Raw genomic sequence first — 25,142 nt, 5'->3', positions numbered from 1 at the left:
TAGACTCCAACAGACAGACAGATAGACAGACAGTAGTCATTCAGGGAAGGGAGTCAGGGCAGACAGTCTGTGGGACCATCGTTTATCACTTCCTTTGACAATTTACATGCAAATCAATCGGTGGCACGACCACGACTACTGCTGTGCCTGCTGTATGTCCGCCCTTAGGGGGCACTGAGGCACTCAGCAAAGGAGGAGCAAAGAGTTAATTAAGTTGCTGGGTAGAGAACATATCGCTTGTATATGGTATAAGATGTAACTATATTCTGGGGAAGGTTTTGTACTTGATTGGCCTTTGTCTGTCCTTTTATTTCCTAGTATTTCCTCAATATATTCTCAATATTTTAAGAAAATTCCACAATGATTTCCCAATCAATCAACGGGCATTCCGCGCTAAAAGATGCAAATAAAATATTTTGTATCTTACCTTAAAAAGTTCAACAAAAACGAAGGCAGACGACCTCTTTTATTCTGTCGCTTGAAATTTGCATTCAAATGAGTTATTTCTCATTCTCTTGCCCGAGAGACTCTTCTTCCCTTATTCTCTCTCTTCCATTCTTTCTCCCGTATCTGTATCTTTCGATGATTATTCGCTGTGTTTTCTCGCTGGCTGTCTGGACTGTCGTTTCTGTCGTTGGGCCATAAATCTTGTAATCATAATAATTTGTTTCAATGTTAATGCCTTCAAAATATCTGAAAACTCAATAAATAACAAAACTACATGTTCGTGTGTGCTGTTAATGTCATACCATGAGATACTTCATATATCATTCCACCAAAAAAAAAAAACGCAAAAAACAACAACAACAACAACGAAAAAAACCTGCCACAGAGAACCACTGCCACGCCACAGGTACGGGTAAAGGTGACTCGTGTGCCTCCTTTTTCTACTTCTTTTTGTTTTGCGCCCTGCATTTTTGTTGCATTTTTTTTTCGGGGATTTACTTTCCTTGCAACCAAAAGCAGAACAAATTAATCCAAAAATCAGCCAGAGAATCGAAGAAAACAAGAAGAGGGGGAGAGGGGAGGGGAATAAAAGTAAAGCAAATCTCTGGCAGAAAGATGTCTGTCTGTGGCTCCTCCTTCCAGCATGAGGAGCGGCTCTCCCTCCAGAGGGATCGATCTGTGCTCTGGGATCCGCAATAACAACATCGACGACAAGTATCTACACGGTGTGTCTGCCACAGGTGCCTGCCACAAGAGGGGGAATGGGATGGGGTGTGTGGTGTGGTGTTGTATCCCGATATCCAAGCGATGCCTCTCGAATGTTGAATAACTCAATTAATTTTGTGTCACCTGATTTATCACCTTCTCTCGCTCTCTCTCCGGCTTTTAATTTCAATTTTGCATTTTATTTTTGCATTTTTTGTATGAAAGGAAATCCTGTAGGTGGTGATCCCCACAGAATTCCCATTCCACAAGCCACAGTTGCCTTTAGCCGTACTCCAGAGACGATCCCTCCCAAAGAGTCTCTCAAAATTGAGACATTTTGCATTGAATCTACTGCCTCAACGTCTTCTCCTACTCTCCTCCTCGTGTCTCTCTGAATCTCTGCCTCTGCCCTTTGATGGCTGTTTCCCTGTCGCATGGAACATGTTATTAACTTTAGTTCTTGTAATTTGCATATAGAAAAGGAACGAAAGAGAGGGACTGTGCTATTAAAACATTCCTGCTTAACACTTCCTGCGACACAATGCCACAGAGAGGCTCAAAGATAGCTGCCTCAAGTGGGGATAAATGCAGGGACAACAAGTTTTACGATTATTTCTGCATAGAGATCGTCTGCTGCTGCTGCTGATGCTGATGCTGCTGCAAGTGGAAACTAGTTTCTCAATTAACGCAGGCGCACACTCCACTTGCAACTTGATTACCGATCGAACGATCAGCAGAGGGGTTGGATGGAGGGGGCACGGCGACTGCATCTGCATCTGCTGCAACATCCGTCCAATCCGTCAAGGCGTCGACTGGCGTACGCCCAGTTTTTTTTTTCGCTGTGGCACGTCCATTGGCTCTGTGCAGCATCGAGACAGATATCGAGACAACACACATCGGATGTGTGTCTTGTAGCGGGCAAAAGCGGCATATTTATGGCTCGGCCATGTTATGAATACACCCAAGAGACATTTCTCTTCTTCTCGCGCCACGAGACACAGCAAAGAGAGATGCTGCGAAATGGGGGGAAAAATGGGATGCTGAAAGATGGAGACATTTTGGGAGCATTGCACTGAGAAAACCCGAAACGAAAAGTAAAACTAAAAATAAGCGGAGATAAAGGAGCCGCCAGGAGGGGAGAGGGCGAAGGTGCAGCCACAGAGGGGGTGGAGTTTTTTTTTCGGGGTGTGCAGGAAAAGCAGGGAAAATTCTCTCGATCAACCATAAATCTTGGCACCCAAACCCATCCATCTATCCCGCTTCGTTCAGCGCCAACAAATGTGTTGTTGTTTTCTAAGGCAACATTGTAGATACATACATACATATGTACATATGTATATCCCATAGATACATTTTATATCTACTCGTGTGTATATTTGTCCCCCAGCTCTGACTTTTCTTTGCTTTTTTGTTTTACCACAATATTACGAAAATAAAAACATTTTCTTTATCTTCCTCTGCTTTCATTTTCCTCTTGATTTCTTGAATGTTTTTCTCTGGCGTCCGTTTTTGTTTTTCATTGGTTGTGGAAAAGCAAAACATACACGTGTTTTCATTTGGATTTCCTAATGGATTTTCATTGAAAATTGTCTTTTGACTTTGGATTTTTATAGATTTTTGTATAGCAAAAGATTTGGTTTTGTTTTTGGATGCGCCTTAGAGTATTTTCCTTTGTTTTTTCCATTTATAAAACACCAAAAAAATACAAAGAAAATACCACTGAAAAGTAAAACAATATCAGAAAAATAAAAATAAAATATCACTCAATATTGGACTCATACTCTTTGGTTTTTATACTTTTTCCCCTTGCCTTTACTTGTTCTTGTAATCAAACGATTTGCCATATCTCTCCATATCTCAATATTCCAAACCAAATCCAAACCCTTTTTTGTATTGCTTTCAAAGACGGTTTCGCGTTTAAAGGTCTCCCAAATTAAGAACTCAAGTTCGTTTCATGTTTCGTCGCATAATTCATAAATCATGTCAGCGTCAGGCGCAAAAATAAAGGAGGAGATGGAAGAAGGGAAAGGGAATAAAGCAGGAAAGCGGCATAAAGGAGAAAGAGAGGAGAGCAGAGCAGAGTGGGAATGGCAGCAGGAGGATTGGAATTAAATGTGTCAAATGCAAACACGCAGAGGAACCCCCCAAACCCCCACAACAGAAACCCTCTCAACCAGAACTCAAAGTCAGCGCCAGAATCAAGGAGTCGTCGCGGGTGGTGGAGGGACTGTGGGGGCACCAGGAAATGTCAAGAACCGAAACACGAAAACAAAACGCAGTCTCGAGGCATTTTCCCCTTGGCGGTTTTCTCTTGGTTTCATTTTCACTCGCAGAGTTTTCCATTAGTTTTCCTTTTTTTTTTTAGGGGGAGTGGCCTCCTCTAAGTGAAGCCTCTCACGCACAGTGGGGGGTCGGGGAAAATCAGGGAAATGCCGAGAACTGTTTTCCTTTTTTGTTTTGTTTTTTTTTTTTAATAAATTAAATTAAAGCCGCATGAGAATCGTCGTCGTCTCTTTTATTTACCTGCGAAATTCCAACCAAAATAATGCGAAAAAATGTTAGAAATATGGAAATTTATAGATAAAGAGTGAGAAAGAGAGGGAGAGAGGGGTTTATGTGGGGAAAATTGTGTGAAATAGAGGGATAACTGTGGGAAAGAGATGGTGAAAGAGAGAGGACGACTGCCCCAAAACACACAGAGCGAATGATAAATGGCGTGGTAATATGTATACAAAAAAATGGCCAAAAACAGCGGGAAAGTCAACCAAAAATATACATAAAAACCTACAAAAGTCGGAACAAAGAATAGTAATATATATATACACGATATATATGTACATAGAAATATACGTATATGGGAATACAAAAAACAGGGAAAAAGTTTCGGCAAAAGAAAAATGAAAGAAACACACAGGAACAGGCAAAATGGGCGCCGCCGCATTGAAAAATGGTAGAAAGAAAAATAAAGAATGAAAAAATCAGCAACAAAATTTTTGTTGTAGATATATTTTGGGACTTTTTGTTCGTATCTTTCTGGATAGCATTCCACGCTTTCTGTATCTTTCTCTCTCTGAGTTACGCAATGCTTTTCCCGCCCGGAAAATGTGACACACACCCAGTGACCCTAATTTTCAAGTCCTCAGAGACACAGAGACAGACCAACAGAGAGTCCTTCCTCATGCCATGGCCATGGCCAAAACAGCAGCGGCCAGACCGTCTCTCATTCTCGCTTTTTGTTTTAATTTCATTTATGGCTTCCGCTTTGCCTACTTTTTCGGCGACTTTTCCACCAGTCAGGCGGGTAGGTTTTCCACACAATTTTCTATGCCACTTTTGTGTGGATTTTTAGACATTATTTAAAAGTTGCGTTTGACTTGAAGGTTCATTTATTTCAATCAAAAAGAAAAGTTTTGAATGTAAAGGAAAGCCATACATTTAAGATCCAAAATTAAGCAGCCAACATTCATGATTCCTTCAATTCCTTCAGCAAATCTATAAGATATCCTTTTTATTCCACGTTTCAACCTCATAGAAGCCCTAGAGAACTCTGTAGCTTCATTTTTCCAACCAATCCATAAGACATCAATGGCTATAACCTACGATTAGCATTTCCAATCCATAATTCTTAGTTCTAGATGCCAAGGAAACGTTCATTTCATTCCGCAGCTCTTTTTTCCCTTACCAATCCACAAGATATCGCTTTCAATTCCGACTTCCAATCAACAAAACAATCGCTAAAACTGTCGGAACATTCGCATTCGCATTCAGTGGAACGAACATTCATCCCTCTCATCCTTTGGCTGTAGATTGTTGGCCAGGATACGGGTTAGCAGGACAGACCACACATTCGCCTCCTGCTGCTGCCCTGCCAAGCAGCTGATAAATATCACCCTTCGGAGGGAGATGGAGAGCTAAGGGCAGAGGGAGACAGAAGCCAACAGAAAGGGAGGATAGATAGAGAGGGAGGGAGGGAGGAAGGGAGGCCGGACTACTGTTCCTTTGGCTTCGATGGAATGTGCCACAGACGATGGATGGAATGCTTTGCCCCCGGAACAGAAAACAGAACCCCAGAACGTAACCCAGAGGGGCACATGCCACACAGTGGCAGAGTCAACGGCAGACACACACATGTCCTGTGCACCAAGTGTTTTAATTATAAAAATGAGATATCGCAAAACTTGCGAGCCGAGCAGTCAGGACAGACATCACAGAACAGCACAGCACACCCCTCGCGGAATACTAGAAACTATGCGAAACGCGCGCGTGGCAGTTGCACACATGCCTGCTGTTTGTGCCCCAGGAAGGAAGCTCAATGCTCTCTGTCGTTCTGGTTTGTGCCCCCTGGTTCTTATCGCAGCGCCGCGTATCCTTATCAACGGAGGCCACCAAAGCGGAGGCAGACAATTTACTCGCGAGGGCACTGCCTTCAAGGAAGTTTTCTAACCTTCCAGCAGCAACAGCAGCAGCAGGCGGTATTTCCATTAGGTATTCGATTCGGATTCATTCATGCATGGCATTCACTACATTCACATTCAGTTTCTCATTCGTTTTCAGTGATAACAAGTCAGAGATAAGGTGGGACTCAGAGGACTTCCTTCTGTCAGAATAAAGAAAGTTTTTTGGGAGCAGTTTTAAAAATATTTTTGGTATTACTTAAGCATTATTCCAACCTATTTTTACCCAATCTCCTTCTATGTGTCTTACCCATTTTTCTTCCAATTTTCTATTTATTTTTCCTTCGTTTTCATCCCATATTCATTCCAGTACCTGTGCTCTTCCTCATTTTCCACCCGATTTTTATCGTGTTTTTTCTGTATAATTATTGTCATTCGCAAAAAGAGTCATAAATTGTATTGTTCTCAATTATTTGCATATAAATCAATAGTTTATTAAACAATAAAACAATAATTAATGAATCATTCCTCTCTCCCTCTCGTTTCAGGTGAGATTTCTGCCCCACAAAAAGTATCTGCAGATCTGCACTTAATGATTTGTCAAACAAAAAAATATGTATGTCTTTTTTGTTTTTTATATTTAAATTTAAAGTTCTGTAGATATTTTACTGCATTTTTTTTTGGTTGTCAAATGCCAAAAAGTGTGAAACTTTTGCGCGCAAAAATGTCAGTAGAAAACTTTGCCACCAAAAAGTCTGCAGAATTTATGAGTGCAGCGGCCAGTGGGGCAAGTGGCAGTGCCAGCAGTGAGGCAAGAACTAAAGAGAGTTTCAGTCGAGTCCTAGCCAAAACGTCAGGCGGCCAACTCGAGAGTTTATTAATTTAAAAAGGAAATTCTCGTTTAGTCACCTTTTGATTTAAGTTTTCGTATTACAATGCCACAAAGTGCAGCAAAGGTGGGGTCTAGGAAGGGAAGGGCTGCCCCTCACGATGGAGAAGGGTGCCTTTGTAAGGAGAGGGGAGTTCTCTTTGCGAGAGCGGCATACAGGAAGTCCCAGTGCAGAGCTCAAGAAACACACACATTACCAATGCCCGCAGGCATGCACAGTGGTTCGAAATACATATTTAAATTTATGCTGGAAGGTTCCATATTACTTATTGCAGAGTCGAGTATTTATAGTAATAGATTCCCGAGTATTTCCATTGCTGAGAAATTATCGAAAAATTGCTTATAAAATAAGATATAAGATATAAGAAATGAGAAATGAGGATTACCTCCTTCAATTCACTGAAAATGCGATTTAAGAGTATGAAATTATTTCCAGGGGATCTTAATTGGCACTAAATACATATAAAACTACTATATAGAGAACAAAAGAGATATTGCCTTTTTGTAATAATTTATATGAGTAAAGAAACAATTTTTCTCTCTTCTTTATTTGGAACATACTATTTTTTTAGGTTTTTAAAAACTACGCACTTACCCACTGTTTACTTCTTCAATGGAATTGCATATCGTTTCCACCTATATACATTTTTGCTGGCCCCCATTACCCCGTTCTATATACTCCCGCTCTACTCTTTCCCCATTTTCACATTGAAATATTCTTGCATTTTGTTGCTGTTGTGACGATGTCCATGAGAAACAGGGAAATGTTTTTTCCACTTCGTACACTGCAATCCGTGGGCCGCAGATTTTTTTTTTTTTTTGTGTTGTTACGTTTGGAGTTCATTCAAACTCATTCAGTCACTTGCCACAGTGGCTGCCACACACAAACACACACAGAGAGAGAAAGAGCGAGAGAGGGCTAGAGAGAAATCCATTTAAATATGCAAAAAGTCTACACTGAATGCAGCAGAAAATACGACAGAACACCCCACGCCCCACATGTGGCCCGGCTCCCGTCCATTTCCCTCTAGAATCATGCGCAAAATGCAGACACTGTTTCTACCCCACACGGTGAAGGGGCAGGCACGATGTAAGGGTGCACTGCCCCAGACAGGCAGAGGGATGGGGGCGGGGGGAGTGACTGAAAGTCGTTTCACCCCCGCAGATTGCATGCAAATTGGTTAAAGTGTGAATTTATGTGAGAAATATTGTTTGCTCTTGTTATGCGCATACGGAGTACTCATACTCACACGAGTACCCACACTCACACTCATATTCACATTCACACTCACTCGTTTTTGCGTCAGTGGAGGGGGGAGAGGGCACTCGCTTTCAAATGATTTAGCTGCAAATGCAAATTGAAGTCAACCTCTGAATGAATGAATAAGTGAATGAATGACTGACATTTGATTTAAGCAGTTTATTATAGCCTCTGCTTTGGCAGCAGAAGTTTGCACGGTAGCAGAGGGTATGATGATTAAAGAGAGAGGCTTGGCAATGAATGAGAAAAGCGTTTGGTGTCCTATAAGAAACGAGTTTAAAAACGAAATATTTTTGCAAAAATATAATTTCTCTTTAAGGATAATTCAATAAACATTTTTATTTATGAGTTTTAATATTTATAATTAATTAATTATAATTCTGATAATTATCTGAAGACAGTTTATTTTCCGTAGAAGGGTATCAAATAGGTCTGTACCTTTTCGTCACCAATTTTTCGTTAGTTACGTTTTTAAATAATAATTATAATTGGGATTTTTATGCGACACCCATAAATCTCTCAACATTTCAGTTGGGTTTTCTATATTTATGTGCTTAAAAATATATTTCCATTTCATAAAATATAATTCTGTTCGTCCCTGTCTGTGAATTTTCACCGTTTCGAGTTTGTGTGTATGTGTTTGCGCCATAAACACTCAATTAACGATTTTCGAAATTAATTTTTCATAAATTTCAATGCATTTTGCATTCGGCATTTGGTGGCGCAGCATCCATTTCCTAAAAAAAAATACGTTTGCCACTGCAAATTAACAGAGAAAATAAAAATGAAAATGGAAATTCACTCTACATTTCCCTCCTACTCTGCCTGCCCCTCATGGTTCTTCTTCCTTCTGTGTTTTTGTGTGGAAAATTCATGAAATTTATGGGCATTCCGCCTGCTGCTGTTTCTGCTTCTGGGTCCTGGTCATGGTGCTGGTTCTGTTTCTCGTTTCATGGACCTGAAACCTGGAGATTCCTCTGCGAAATGCGTGCAACAATCCCCCAGTCGCTGTTTCTTTTTTGGGGAATCTGGCGCCAGTGCAAGTGCAATGAAGAGGCAGCGGCAGAGCAGTGTAGAGTGCAGCGACCCCTCTTTTGACAGGCGAGTAAGTGTCTGCGAGTGAATTCTGTAGATAAATTCTGTTTTATAGTGAGGGAATATAAACAGAAAATATGCACAAAAAGTAAAGGGAAATATATCACGGGGGAAGGTAGTAAATATACGGAGTAATATAAATATATAGAGGAAAATATAGGAATTATCATTGAAATAATATTTTTACTTCAAATTTCATTGCAAATTCCAAAATAATTACTCAAATACTCGTAAACGTTAAAGATATAACACAAATTCAAGAGATTTACCGCAAAAAGAGGAATTTATGATTGATTTATCAACTCAAAACAGATTTCTTTATTTCCTATCCATAAACATATGTATATTCTCACACCTCAAAGACACACTTAAAGATACATAAATATTTCGAACCTTTCAACACTGTCTGTGTGCCAATGATCAACTTAAACTTCAGAAAGAGTATGGAAAAGGAGAGATATTTCAGGGTGAGACAGGAACAGGCAGTTCGAATTTGAGTGCACGGGCCACAAGAATTAAAAATGCAACACAAATTGCATTTGGCACCTAGTTTCATCACCCTGGGTTCTTGGCAGCAGGAAGTGGCAGACGAGTGAGCGAGTGAAAAGCAACGGAGTTCTTGTTGATAAATGAAGCGCAAGACAGCGGTGACTGAGGGAGGGGAGTTCTGCTGGCCCTTGTGCCTGCTCTCGCAATTGAATTAATGCTAAACAAAGCGACGAGTTAGTGTGCAACAAAACGAGTGGCATGCCACCACCTACACCAAGAGTCCGAAATCCAAGTCCAATTCCGAGGATCCTTTCGCCTTCCATCAGGTGTTGGCGTGTGAGGCACCCAAATAAAAGGAGCAAAAAAACGAAATTGCATTTTTAATTAAGTGTTGGATTACAGGTGCTAAATAGCCAGAGAGGTCCTGCCTTCGGTTTGCTGTGTGCAACATGCAACATTTCAAGTGGCAGCAACCCCTGAAGTTCCTTTCCTTTCAGTTTAGTTTCTGCCACCTTTTTTAGGGCTGTATCTTGAGGTTCATCTGGTTGAAAATTAAGCAATTCATGTTGTCACCTTAAAAGGGCAAGAGTTTACTTGTAGATTAGACATTTTTATACCCTGTAAAATCATTTGAATAAAGTATAAATCGCAGAGGAAATTGCAACTCCTTTGAGCTATTTTTTAGAAGCCCCCTAAAAGCAGGCAACTATTTTTTAATTCCTTTTTTTGGATTTGTTTTCTTTTGATCTGTCTTTATCTTTCCTGCTCTAATTTCCTGCTTTACCCTTTAGCTAAAGTTACATTGGTTTTTGCTTTAACAATTTTCCACTAGAAATAAAGGCAATTTCCACCGAAAAAAAAAACCAAAGAAAAAGAGCAAGGAAAAAAAATGGAAAACAATGCGACATCAGAGCCATGGAATTTTCGAATTCCCAGTGGCCAAGCGGGGGTGATGCCCCTTCACTCCTACCCTACCCACAAGCAATACCCTCTGTGTTGTCCCCTTTTTTGGGGGGTTAAGTGGCTCAGACATCGCATCATTCGCAGGCACAGCAGCAGAAGCACATCCCACCCACAGCAGCTGCTGTTGCACTGCCCCCAAAAATTCCTCCTCTATCCCCTGCATCCACCCTTCTACCCCTTCCTCTGAGGGCTGCTGTGTGGCACAATAAATAATTGCAGCGGCGGCAAACATTTCGCATTGCACTTTCGAAGCGAAAAAGCGCTTCGCCCGCACGTTCCGCCGCTGTCTGTTGGCCCCACTGTGCAAACCAATGGCCCCTGGCCAGCCACAGACACTGCCACTGCCACACAGACAGACACTGTGCACCGACATGCGGCACCGACACTCGTGCAGAGAGCTCTGTGCAACAGAATGAAGAGATTTTTATCGGCGATTCTCACTGATTTCATGGCAAATAAATCGCTCATTTTCGCTTAATTGGAAAATTATGGCTTTTTTCGTTGCACGAGGGGAGGGGAAGGGAGAGCGCGAACAGGGGCAAAGCGGAACAACGTGTGTGTATGATTTGCATGCAAATGTTGTGGCATGAGAGTTGCTGGCAAATGTTGCATGCAATTTGCAGAGAAAATATTTGCCTAGAAATATTTGTGAAGAACCTTGTTCTCGTATTTGTGATATTTTTAGAGCAGTTTTCGGTGCGTTTTAATGGGGAAATGTATTTTAAAATATTTAAAATATTATTTTAATGAAAAGTATAGAATCCGAAAATATCCAAAATCCTTTAAAACATTTTCTTGCTTTAATTTCTTTAAAAAAAAAACTAAACTTCAATCAAAAAATTCCATAAACCAATGAAGCAAATGATTAAAAAACCAATTCCGCAAGCAGTTGCTGCCTGCTGGAGATCCGATTGGAAAAAAGGTCTCAAGTATGTGGCACACATGTGTGTGTCCTGCCCCATCCAGAGATTGCTGTCCGGCAGCGATATTGAAATTTGAAACCACAGAGCGAGAGGAGCAGAGAAGCGGCGACAAATCCTTTTGGCAGTACAACATGTGGCAGCAGCAGCAGCCATTCTGCTGCCTTCTCTGCAGCCTTTGTCCTTCCTCATCGCCCATCCATGGGGTTGGTGGTTGGCCCAAAACGATAACGTTGCCGGCGGCCATGCCTGAGGCACTGCCACTGCCATGATGCTGCCGCCGCTTAGTGCAACCCGGCGATAGCGCACACTAGACAATGGCGGTGGTGGAAAGCAGCAGCAGCAGCAGCGACACATGTGCTGCCACCAAAAGATGGAAGGAGGAGGAGGCTTTTGGAGTTCCGAGAGCTGTTTTAGCTTTTCTTTTTTCTTTGGTGCACTGCCTGCCTGCCCCATAAATCATTTGCTGAGACGACACCACGTGTTAAATTGGAACTTTTCCCATATTCCCATACTTGTGGATGGAAAATGGAAATGTACAAGAAAATATTACTTAAATATAATTCTTACTTATATTTAAAAGAAATCTCTAATTCTAAATTTTAATCTAATTGCATTTATATTTAGTTCCACTTTCAATCCTTTGATTTTGTCTCATATTTCTTTTATTTTTAATTTATAATTTCAACCCTTTTTCTGTACAGGCAAACCCTATGAATAAAAAAAAATTAAATCCCGCCCTTCTGTGTGTTCCGTTTCTGTCATAACATACAACATGAAAAAAATGAAGTTAACCTTTGAAACAAGTTGCACCTCAGGATTTCCACTGCATGTCCTTTCGGAATATCCTTTGTGTATGCGTCTGTGTGTGGCACTGTCTCTCGTGTGCCACTGTGTGCCTGTGTGTGCGTGTCTCTGTGTGCATGTGCGACTATGATTAATTACTTTTGCATACATTTACATACAAATTTGTTGCCACATTGTCTGCCAGGGCCATGGCTGTGTGCCACACCAACCCTACCCCACTTCTGGTTCTCTCTTTTTTATGCACGGGGTGTGTCCTCGTCCAGCACGAGGTGGGGAGTTCGTTCCCTTTGCCCTTCTGCACGGGGTTAATTTTCATATGATATTTTTCATTTTATGCTGCGCAAGCGACAAAAAAAAACGGAAGGAAGTTGATTTGACAAAAATTTTTTTTCGCCGTTTCTCGGTGTGCATTTCTTTCTCTACGTCACTGTGCTTTGTCTGCCTCTCTCTCTTTTCCTTCCCTGTCTCTCTCTTTCGGCCGCTGTGAATGTTAATTGCATTTTAAATATTTTATACAGATTTTTGGATGCGTTTAATTGAAGCTTCTTTTTGGGTAGAATGAGTCGCAGGAAAAGCTTTATATGGGGGAAAAAGAAGAAAGAAAATTGTAGAGGGGACAAGAGTCAGGGACAAGTGCTGCAATTGGAGGAATTTTCTTGGATATATTTCCCCTTAAATTTAACAAAAAAAAACCAAAAAAATAACTACAAATTATATATCACATATATCCCTGCCATTTATCACACCTCTCCTTTGCCATTTTCCTCTACCGAAAACAAAGCTAAAAAAGAACGAAAGAAGGAAAAGGTAGAAACAAAAGTAGAAGCAGAAAAGGAATAAAAGAGAGGTGGAGAAATTGGAAAGGAAGAGGCGCAAGCGGAAGGCCCAACTAATTTCTGTAATTAAAAACTCATATAAAATGGTTACAACCAGAAAAAAATCTGCCCTGCCCTGCCATGCCTTTTCAAAAATTAACACACATACACTCACAGATTGCTACCCTCGAAAATGCACACACACACACGCAGACAGAGAGTGGAAAAGGGTTGGGCGGGGATGTCCTGCGGCTATTGCTGTTTCCTGCCTTCGGAAGGACAGCAGGAGCAGAAAGGAAGGACAGCAGCTGCTGCTGCTCTGCAAAGTTAACCTGTCTCTCTGTCGAGCACCCCCCGGCACTCTCTGTTACCCTTTGATACCCTTGATCTCCCCCATGCTGCCCCTCACTTCCACCTCTGGGCACACTCTCTGCTACCCTTTGACACCCGTTTTTGGGGAGCCGCCACTGTGTTTTATATAATAAATGAGCTTCGAGGGTTAAAGGCGTATTTCTGTCTAGTAAATTAGCAAAATACACGCAGAAGACACACACACATGCCGCTGCTGCTGCTGCTGCATGCCACACCCCCTTATTGAAGGTAGGTGGAACGGAAGGGGTAGGCGTGTAGAGAAATCCCCAAAGGAGGAAGGAGGACTCGTTTCTAATGGGTTTTGTGCCGCTGCTGCCTTGCCGTGTGTTTGCTGCCAGGCACTGATTGAGTTTTTGGGGGCACAAATTGCGACGACTCGAACCATCACACACACATAGTCAAATATATGTACATACATATGTATGTATATATAGCTATGCATCTGTGTGTGTTTGTGTGTGTTCTATCCCCCAATTGTCTGGCGGCTTGTTTAAGTTCAAAATAATGCCCTTTATGCGAGAGACCATTTCCTCTATGCCAAGGTCATTCAAAATTCAGCAGCAAGTTTTTGCATATTTTTCGCCCATTCAAAATAGATACACACACACACACAAATACACAGCTATATATGTATACAGATAGATACTCCTTCTATTTTGGGGTCGTGTCCTTTGTGGAAATATTTCTCTGAACATTGTCTCTGCACATTTCTGTGGCATCCATAAGATTTTCAACCTTAAATGAACTGCAAAACTTTGAGACTTCATTGAGAGAGGAGAATCTACCTCTGACACCCACACACATACACACACAGATGCAAATGCAAATGGAGACACACTCACAGATGCAGATACAGATACAGCAATGCAGACACAGACAGACAGTGGAACAGTTGTCGCACATGCAATTTATGGCAAATTCCAAGTCTCAATTGGTTCCACAAAATGGAAATTGAAGAGAGAAATGTACAGAGAGAGAGAGAGAGAGAGGAGGGTAACAGAGGGTAAGAGAGAGACAAACAGGGAGTGTGGTGTGTGTGGGAGTGCAAGAAAACTTTATTCAAATGCCAACCCACAAATGAAACTTAAATTTCGACAGAAAATAGTTGCAGAAAATGCAGGAAATAAAAGCCCAAAGAATGATAGAATCCAACCTCTAAGTGGAAACGGATTAATTTCAATAAAAGTCCCTTCAATCATACCTCCGTTTTTTCAGTCTCAAAAAAATTAATAAATCAAGATCTTAACCACCGATTAAACGGTAACTAGTTTTAGACCGAACAAGCATAACGGCACTACAAAAAACCCACCGAAAATTGCCGCCTTTTGTCTTACGAAAATGTCGATTAAATCAGAGACAGAAGCGACCGCGGGAGCCATGAAGATGGAAGAGCAACGTGGAGCCCATGTAAAAAGTTAATCACTTAACCGATGTCAGGGTTTCCCCATCCCCGCCAAAACCCCGCGCCCTTTTAGACCTTGTCCAAACCGACACTTGGTCAATATTTGCCTGCCAAAAGCTTTTTCATCTGCTGCCGCCGCCGCCGCCGCTTGACGCTGGGAACTTTTGCGAATGGAGGAAGGGGCCAGATTCTTATCGCGCCAATGGACAGGGGGTAAAATTCATGGCATGAACCAACACGAATCATAGTCATAGAGTCACATCATGTACGGAGGCGACTGCTACTAGAAAAAACCATGTACGGAGCAGCACTTGTGGTTCAGGTTCAGGGTCTGCCTGCCTGCCCGCCTGCCACAGCCGTCAGACTGTCATTGGCTGTGCGGCGCTACCAACTCAAAGGCGACCCTGCCCCGACACATCGTTCATTTTAATTTGCACAATAACTCAACATCACATCACATCACACATCCACCGAACTCAAACCCGAACTCGAACCAAAGCAAAGCTCAAGTATCTTTTGCAAAATGAAAAAATAATTACCGCAACAGCAGCAGCAAAAAAAGACACAAAAAAAAAAAAATGAAAAAAACTAGAGACCGAAAAAAAAGACCGAAGGTTAATTTAAATTTCAAGTCACACAAGAGACCAACAACAGACAACAGAGAAGAGAAAAAAGTAAATACAAAAAAAAAAAAACAGCAACAAAAAGATTACACGAGTTACTACTTCTTCCACCTCCGCTTTGAACACTCCCCCTGTCCCTTTTTGTCATTGAAGTACTCCCGCAGTAAGCATAAAACATTTGTCCATCTCTCAATCTCGCAACCAACCTCTCCAATTCTGCATTTGTCAACTTCTACAATTCTGAACTTCTCCAACACTCAATCTTTCCACCTCTCCAGTCCTCCCAGTGCACTTGAATCTGTTTCCCTTCAATCTACTCTTTCGCCCCCTCTCTATGCAGATAATGTCACGAAAAATGACTTACAAGTGTCTCTCCCTCTGTCTCACTCATGTCCCTCAATAGACACCATTGTATTTCGCTTTCTTTTTCTCACCCGCAGCAATTCATCAAAATGCAAATCTCGTAAACAAAAACAACCAGAAATCTTACAGCAAAAAAAAGATAAGAAAATAAGCAAAAAGGGTAGAAATAAGGAAGCAAATTTAGGTTTGTCGAATTTTAGATGCCCTTGAAGTTAGAAGAGCAAAGCTACATAGACTATTATATTTATGAGGATTAAGAATATAAATAAACTTCTGCACATTAAGAATAACACCGACTTCAATAAAGAGTATCCTAAAAATCGTAAAGCGTAGTATTGACGCGGAGAAGCTAGTTCTTCTATAAGATTCAGAGCTAAAGGGCTTCCATGGCTTAGTCCGTGCACGGGGGCGGGAGGATTTCATGGGTATGGCTATGTGAAATGGGGAAGCTCTGGGGAAAGCTCCCCAGAGATCATAAGATGATGATTATTGTTTATTAAGTGTCGGCACTGTCATACAAATTAAAAGGAACTTCTCATTTTTATGGCCTGACGTTTTCAACTTTTTCATTTATATTTTGCGCACTTCATTTTTATACCCGTACTCAAAAAAGAGTTAAGGGGTATATTAGATCTGTGGTAAAAGTGGATGTGTGTAACGCAGAGATGGAAACGTTTCCGACCCCAAAAAGTATATATATTCTTGATCAGCATCAATAGCCGAGTCGATATAGCCATGTCTGTCTGTCCGTCTGTCTGTCTGTCTGTCTGTCTCGATGAGCGCCTAGATCTCAGAGACTATAAGAGCTAGGGCAACCAAATATGGTTTCCAGACTCATGTGATATCACACTGCTACAAGTGTATTTCAAAATTTCGACCCGCCCCCTTCCGCCCCCACAAAGGACGAAAATCTGTGGCAGGTACATTTTAAAAGATACAATAAAACTAAACACGCAGTATTGTAGAGAATGCTCATATCTACCAGACTTCTGAATCTGAATCAGATCGGATCATAATTATGGCCAAAATGACGAAATTAATTTTCAGTTGCTTCCCCTGCCCCCTCCAGCCAACGACAACACAGCTCATTTTCCATCTCGCTCGCACACTCTGCCGCGTTCAGTGCGCGAGCAACCCCTAGCGGAGGAGATGTAGAATCTAAATGGTACATGTATGTATAATCTACATGTTAGATGTAGAATATACATAATATATGTAGATGTAGATAACAGATGTACCAAAAAAATGTAAAATGTAAAATGTTTTTTTTAATGCTAATATTCTAAAAAATCATATGTTCAAAAATGTAAATACGGACTGAGTACGGGTATAAGTAGAGTCGCGTCTTTAGAAGCGACTCACACGTTCCTTCTCGTTTTTACTCGTTTTGTTTTCTGGTATCTTTTCTGATTGCATCTTTGATGCCTGTGTGTGGTCTTCAGGTCTCTCCATTGCTGTTGCTGTCTTTTGTCTACAACTAATTTACACGCTTTTTCGTACATTGTTGCCACATTTGTTGTTGTTGTATTAATCATAAATATGTTGCTTGTTGCATGACGATGATGTATGATGATATGCTCAAGAAATATGGTTTGATATTTGATTTGAATTTTTATGGAGCTTCTTGGCATTTTTTATTTATTATTATTTAATTGCTTTCGGTGACAGGCGTAGAGAGAAGACTATAAATTTATTTTGGAAGTATGAAAGCTGCTTCAGAGTCACAGCCAATTGGCACTTTATATACGAGCATATATACGGGTATATAAAAATGGAGTCTTTCTTAATCTGCACAACTGCACTAACAGGGGACCAAAAAGCGAGAGAACAAGCTAGGCCCTTCCGTTTAAGCGCCAACCTCGTGGACCAGAAAAGGTTAATAATTATTATAATAACACCGAGTGAAAGGCCTGACATTTACCTCGGTTTCATCCGAAAATTCCTTGATCACCCAATCTGAGCCCTAGAGGGCGTCACCTGGTCTTCTAATAGAAAAAAAGAAAATATCCTTTTGGGGAAAGCTTTTACCAAAAAGTTCCCTGTAGGAACAATAAATTTCCTGTAAATAAATGACCAAACTAGGATAAAAGAAAATCCCAATTGAAATATCCCTTGCAGAAAAGGACATCAAAGCTCTCCGCATCTTCTGTTATCCTTTAGCAAAGACAGCAACCCACTCCCCATATCCTTGTGATAAAGAGAATTAAAGCTGTTCCTAAATAGTCCTTTAGCTATGGCGGAAACCATCTTTAAATATCCTTGCCCAAAACAGCTTTCCAGTATCCTTTAGCGGAGACTGAAACCCCCAGAGAATGTCCCTTTGTTCCTCCTGCTCAAGTGTGGAGGAAAATTCCGAAAGCCGGAAAAACTTTCCCTTTTTTGCTGGCTTGGTTCCGCCACTATCCATCAGATGGCGCCAGCACATTTTGGCATGCGTTCAAAACGTCGAGGAATTTCCGTGCCATTGCATATGGCTCCACCTCCCTCCCTACCAGCCCCTCCCTCACCATCCCACAATTTCTCCCTCATTTATTTTTAGAGACCAAAATACTCGTCCGTACACATTCGGCCAACTGCGGCTGCGCATTGAAATGCCGCTCATTAAAATGTGTCCGCATTGGGTGGGGGGCCTGAATAAATCAAATGAACGCGCACACTCGCGTATCAAATCGGAATGGAGACGAGGACTGTGGGTGGGCCACCCACCCATCCACTCATCCATCGATCGATTGGATCGTTTAATTAAATATTTTGTACACAATCGAGGGCCGGCGACTATTTTGCGACTATTTCTAATTTTATGATGCTCGCTTTTTACGGCTTTTTTACGACTCTCGACCATAAATTCATTCCAGAGAGCCCGCCTTAGAGCAGAGAGCGTAAATGACAAAAATATTTATGGATGTTTTTGGGCGTGATGTGGTTCTATGATCTGTCATTCACGTGTCACGCGGGGCGGGCCCCCCATTTTTCGAGACTTTCGAACAAATTACGCAGCCGCAGTGGAGTGCAAAATATTTTCGCGATCAAAACAAACAACGCAAATAAATAGTTTACGAAAATTATGCACACATCGAATTTGGTTAACAGTTACGCGTAGGTGGTCTCCCCTCCACTCCACTCCTCTCTCTCGCTTCTTTTTATTGCTGATTGTGGCCTCTCCTTCCCTACCCCGTCACCGTCGCTGCGTGTTAATGCTTTGAGTGTTTGCCATAAAACAGTTTTTGCATTCCAAGGGTTTCTTTTCGTGATTCTACCTCGCCTTCTCTTTCTTCTCCTTCTTCTTTATTCCAATGTGGCTACGTGCGTTGGAGCGTGTCCACCAGTGGAATGTAGAATGTAGCTTTACTTTACTTTTCACATTGATAAAATTCTAGAAGTTATTCATATTTTTTCGAGCTTTTACTGCCTCCTTCCCTTACTTTCGTTTTATCTGGACTTCTTTTGATAATAAAATCTAATCTTTAACCATCGGCCGGCACGGCATCATCAAAACTTTTGAAACTCAAAAACGGCAAACGAAAACTCTAGCAATACTCCTCCTTTTGGGCAATTAACAATCAGTGGAGTCTCCGAAAGCTTCTGCCCCATTGTTGGGGCAACCTTCTAAACCATGTGCATACATGTGTCACTCCTTCTGTCCCCGAAAAGCCACAAAAACAGAAAATAACACAAAAAACATTTCGCACTTTCAGAGCGGGGACCAGCAATTGCATTGAAATCGCATTATTAACGCCTGCTCTCAGTCTCTCAGGGCTTGCCGCTCCATTCGTGCCTGTGCCACCATTTGTGGGCCTCCCCATTCAATTCTCTTACCAAATTGGCAGCAGCCAAAGCAGCAGACTCCTGCAGCAGCAGGCAGTCAGTCGGTGTGAAAATAATCTGTTTAACGAGGGAGTTTTACAAAAGACCCAACAGAGAAGATGCTGCCACCGCCACTGCCAATGCCACTGCCACTGCCACTACCACAGAAAGGTGCAAGCGCAACAAACGAGCAACAATAATGACATTTGGCGCAAATGAATTTCCCCTTCCCTGCCCACTGAAAAGGCGGCGATGTCGTTTACCGCAAAAGGATATGACAGCCCCTCCACATCGGAGGAAACCCCCCAACCCCCCCGAAATGATCAGCAAATGGAAACTGAAATTCTCTGACAGCTTTTTCCACTTCTGCTGCTGCTTCCTCGTTGCCAGTTCTTTCGTTCTTATTGTTTTATTTTTGTTCTTTGCACTGAAGTTCTTTGGAGTTTCGATCTTTCGGTTTTGGGGGCTTTGGGGACTCTCCCCATATCCGATGCGACATTTCGTTCGGTCGCTGACATTAAAAGGTGGGAAAATGTCAAAGGAGCAGGCAGGAACTTCTTTTGGTTATATAAATAATTGCAACGAGCTCTGGGAAAACTATTCAACTTTTTGCTTGAATTTAAATAAAATACTTGCTTTTAATATTACTTTATTTTATAGATTAGTTTTGGGAACTTAAATTATTTTAATTGAAATTAAATTGATTAAAACAAATTAATTCGATTAAAAATTCAAAATTTCCCCACAACAACGGCCAAATTACCCTTAAAATTCCCGCTTCCGTCTGCGCACTTCGGCTACACGCAAACAGATGGCGCCAGTACTTGAATGTGGTGTTAATTTTTATTGGTTTTTCCTCTATTTTAAGTGCAATTTGGATTACTACGCTTCGGATTTGGATTAACTTCGCTCTGGAAATTGTGGATTAACCTCTCGATTAGTGGATTAACCTCTGGATTAGTGGATTACACTCTCTCGCGTCGTTGAATGGATAAACAAAGTGCATTTCCTACATGGATTACAAGCGAATAGCAGAAGCAGCAGAGCAGCGCATCATAAAAGGTAAGAAATCAAAGCACAAATTGAATGCATTGATCGCTTAACACAACAAATGCTTAACCCATGACACCACTGAAGCAGGTTGTGGAGGGGGGCGAAGAAGCAGGAGTACCCCTATTAATCCTAAGTGCTTCCTGTGATTTTATGTAAATTTCAACACGGGGAACGGAGGCTCCAAAGAGACCTCTCGACAGAGCAGCCAGCCAGCAATTCAATGTACAAATGACAGGTTGGCTGTGACACAAAACAGCAGCTTAAGGAAGATGTAAAGCCAAGCAACAATTTACCCCTACCATCCCCTACCCTCTCCTCTCCCACGGTTGCAGTGGACAAAAGACATTTTCATTTATTCATTGATAATACGCTAAAGGCACAGACACAGTCAAAAGGATACAACAAAAAGCAGGGAAAACATGCGACAAAACAACATAATTTAAATTTTGTGCATGCATCAGGGTTACCCCTGTACCCACTGTACCCCCCTCTGCCCCACCGCAATCGAAGTCCGAAACGAAAGAAAGACCAGGGCCAGGCCGTACCGTACCATGTCTTTTGGGCAACATGTTGCCGCAACACGCCATGAAATTCGCAAAAGCAACAGAAAACAGTGTCTTCTCCCCCCGTCATCCACTCATTCTTCTTTCTCGCTCTCCTTTGCATATCTCTGACTCTTTCTATGCTATGGGTTGGGCCCCTCATTCTGTCCGTAATACGGTAGCCAGGCTCTTGTTGTAGCTATTTTTATACGCTCTCCTAAGAGGGGTATAATGATATTTCAATGCAGAAAAGAGAGCTTGAACGATCTTCTAAGATAAATAAGTATATTCAGAAGCAAGACCGAGGGGCGCTGTTGCATGGCCCGTGATATGTAAGGAATTTTAAAAATTGATAGTTTAATGCATTCAGAGCATGAGAAATATATCCTAAAGTAAGTTTCAATGTCCCTATATGATCTATAAAAATATAGTTATTCAAGGGTATTAAAACCTTCGACTTTCCTTCTTTTTTACGTTCCCTTTTCTGGCCTTCGATTTGCTTTGAATGAAAATGAAATTATCGCATTATTAACTAGGAAAAAATAAGGAAGAAAACTCTGTTAAAGAGGGGAGGACACACACGTAAGGAAGCGGCTGAAAGTAGAAGGAAGAGGATGCTGCCGAGAGCTGCAAAGAGCAGGAGGCTAGAAGGAGAGTCTAGACAACACAGGCCAGGCCCTAACAAGATGTGGTCTAAACTCCCCACACTCGAAACGCCCCACCGTAGATACTTAACAATAAAATGAATTGTTAATTCTCTTGCACTTTTGTCCGGCCACAGAAAAAACCAAAACGAAATCTTGGCATGGCTTTTGGCTGCCTCTTGCCTCTTGTTGTAATGCTCAAGTGCCTTTCTTTTATCTGCGGCACAATCGCAAGAGCACAGTGCAACAGGCAGCAGCAACAGAGGAGGTAGAGAGGCAGTGCCCAGAGAGTAGAGGTGGGGATTTACAGTGGGTGTGGTAGATAGAAAATGGGAAAAAATACACATCAAATGAATGAATGAATGATAACTTACAGAGGTTGTATCCACAGAAGAATGCCTTGAGGAAAAAGTTCTTTAAATGAGAGTAGAATTTCCTGCATTTACCCCACTGTACCCCTGTCGCTACTCTGTCTTCCACTAGCTCCAAGAGGGAAACTCCTCTTCTTTAGGCTTTAAAGCCGAAATGCCGAAGAACCGAAACAATTGTTTGCGCGCCAATTGTCTCTCTGTCCTGTGTGTGTCCGGTCCCCACTTGTCCCACTGTCCCGCACAATGGGACTGACTCCGAGACTCGCTGCCTCTGCCTTTGGGGGCACCATTTGGAGCCTCAGCGAATGTCTTGTTCCATAGAATTTGAAACGGAAACATTGGAACACTTTGTTTTGGTTCTTGTTTCACATTTTACTCTGTTTCTCTTTTTTACCAAGTTTTTTCTTTTTATTCTTGTTTTACCAATTCTTTTTTGTTGCTTTTAGCAGTTCTTTTTTTATTTTGTTGTTATTTCTTGTATATATTTTTTGGCGTTTGTAAGCGCGCGCATGCGTAAGTCTCTCGCGGTTTTTGGGTTCAGTCACGCAATGGTCTGTGGATCGTTGGATCGGAGTCTCTGCGAACTCTCGTGGCACGTAACTGCAGCGCAAACTTTAGTCAAAATTAACAAGCCTCAAAACACAGTTTCCAGTGCATGCAAATTCGTTGTCAAAATAAAAGAAAAAAAACAAAGATATCGAAACAGAAACTGAAACCAAAAGTTGTGTCTGCAAGAGGGAGGGAAAAGACAGGATTGGGGTGGGGTAAAGGAGAGTTTGGGGAGTGTCTGTAGAGGGAGGGAGAGCTTGCTTTGGGCAGGCTGCTCTTCCCGCTTTTAGTTAAGCGATAAATGAGTTACTGACGTTCGAGCATGTGCATGTCCAGTATCCCAGAATCCAGTTTGGGATTGGGACTCCTCCTGTGCCTCCCTTTCAGAGAGAGATAGAGAGAGATATTTGTGGCTTCAGGGCAAGGCAGCAGGCGGCAGGTGTGCTAAGGTGCCTCCTCTGGAGCAGCAGCAACATTTCAACAGCCTTCAAAAAGCATTCTCAAGACATTCTCATATGTAAATTTATGCTCCAAGCGCGCGGATTGCTCCCCAGAGAGGCAGAAGTTGGGGGCGTACAAGAAGCCAAAGGGAGGGGGCTATAAAAGAGGCAGAAAGGCACAGATGAAGAGGCAGAAGAGGTGAAGGAATCAGTGGATGGAGTAGAAAAATTGATATATGTCTGGTTTTATGGTTAAAAAATCAACTAATTGATCCAGCGGCTAACATGATTTTTATCTCTTTTTGAGAACTTAATTATTTTCTGTTGGCCATTGAAATCGATATGGGAATATATATACGATACAGATACAGATATACAGATATATGCACATATCCGATATCTTAACCAACTTGACAGGCAAACAGATACACTGATACAGAGATACAGATACAGCAAAAATAAAATACAGACAGATACCAGAGCGGATGCGTTGGAATGCGAAGGTCTCTGTGGTTGGGTCTTGGCTTTTGAGTGGTTTCTTCGATTGGTTTTTGGGATTGCTTTCTGATTGGGAATGGGTTTGAAAATGTGTGCAAGGGGGGTTCCTAAATCCTCACCAGAAATTGTATTTATTTTGTTTAGTTTTGTAGTTTCTTGTCTGTTTTCTACTTGAAGATTTCTTTCAGTGTTTGCGAAAAAAAATAACATAATTTGTGTGCAAATTTATCCAAAAGAAGAAAACCAAACCCCATTACCCACCGATGGGTGTTGGGGCCAAAAAACCAATTGCCTTGAATGGGGGTCAGACGTGCTAATGTGCCACACGACGCATGAATGTTGTGCATGTGCCACAGCAGCAACAGCAACAACATGTTGATTCTTGTATTGACTGCCTTAAAAGATCGAAAGTTGTGGTGCCACACAAATAGGGGAGGCAGCAGGAAAAGAATTTATGTTAATCGAACGTTTAAAATTAATCAATATGCGCGTCTGGCTGCCAGTAGTTATCGTTATCGTACCAAATTGGCAATGGAATTAAATTTCGATTAAAAATAAAACAAAGAAAAACAAAGGATGGGCAGAAATATAAAACAAGGAAACAAATGTTAAAGCAAAGTAAAAACAGGGGAAAAACCGAAGCAATCACAATGCAAAAGCAAAAGCAAACACAAATAATGCTCGCATTACTTTTGCTCCTGACCTAAACACGAAAAGAAACATATTTCCAATCAAAGAGAGCAAACACACTCTCTTCCTTCCAGTGAGAACCGTTTTATTTTTGGCGCCAAAATAGCAGCAACAGAACAGCTGTGCGCGACAGAGATGGCAGTCGTTTTAAGAGTAAAACAGGATAAGAGAAAACTCTCTTGAAGCAGCTGTTTCTTCATTCGGGGTGGAAACTAGCTCTCTTAAGGAAGCGCTCTCTTCACTCTGCTTCTGCTCTGGAGGTTTTTTTTTTGGAACCATTTGCCGTCGGCAAATCATGGCCGCCTTCCTGTTTTTCTTTCCCTCTATTGTTCCATGTGTTTCTCTCACTGTGTGTGTGTGTCTGTGTGATCAATGGGAATTGAGGTGCTTTGCTCGGCCATTATTCATTTTTCCTTTGGAACAATCAACGCCACAGAGCCCCCGCCTCCACCTCTGCACATTCGTTCTGCAAAACTTTTTCAAGTTCAGGCGAGAAAGAGATAGCTAGAGACGATGACGACGTCATCACCTTGCCATTTGAATTTTGTAACTGGAAACTGATGATGTCTTTGATTCAGAATTGTTGTGGAAATTGTTTTTAATGGGTTTTTGAATAATTTTGGAAATAATTGTTGGTTGTGCATTTACCGACGGCAAATGAATACTATGGCAGAAACCAGTTAACACTTCCAATACATCAAAGATAAATATTTTTAGAAAATTATTTTTGATTACACTACTCAACACGATTTTTCCTCAAGGAACAAAACCAACTTTTTATTAAAGATTTGGGGCTTAGAAATGGTTTGATGATATTTTTTTTTTTTTCTATGGCAGAACTTTTTTTTGCAGAATTTTTTAAATCTGGTATTTTTTTTTTTAGCTTTTTTCAGAGGTAGCGATAGTTTTTTTCACATAACTTTAGTATCTTACGTCTGGTTGTAAAGAACTTTGCTATTTTGAAAAGATAATTAAAACAGCTAGAAGTTAAGCCCAAACACTTTGT

The 25,142-nt window shown here is 41.4% G+C and overlaps 1 protein-coding gene across 2 annotated transcripts in view; it reads left to right on the top strand.

Moving 5' to 3' along the window:
* LOC121404747 overlaps positions 1-25,142 on the top strand; it is a 100,709-nt gene that overhangs the window by 11,541 nt on the left and 64,026 nt on the right. For both annotated transcript variants that reach the window (XR_005968179.1, XR_005968180.1), the window contains exon 2: positions 20,218-20,411. The gene's annotated coding sequence lies outside the window, so the exon portion shown is untranslated. The remainder of the gene's footprint in view (positions 1-20,217; positions 20,412-25,142) is intronic.

The sequence above is a fragment of the Drosophila obscura genome, unplaced genomic scaffold, assembly GCF_018151105.1.
Source record: "Drosophila obscura isolate BZ-5 IFL unplaced genomic scaffold, ASM1815110v1 contig_4, whole genome shotgun sequence".
NCBI classification, from domain to species: Eukaryota; Metazoa; Arthropoda; class Insecta; order Diptera; family Drosophilidae; genus Drosophila; species Drosophila obscura.
Note: the sequence above shows the minus strand (reverse complement) of the source record. Positions and strands in the feature narration are given on the sequence as shown.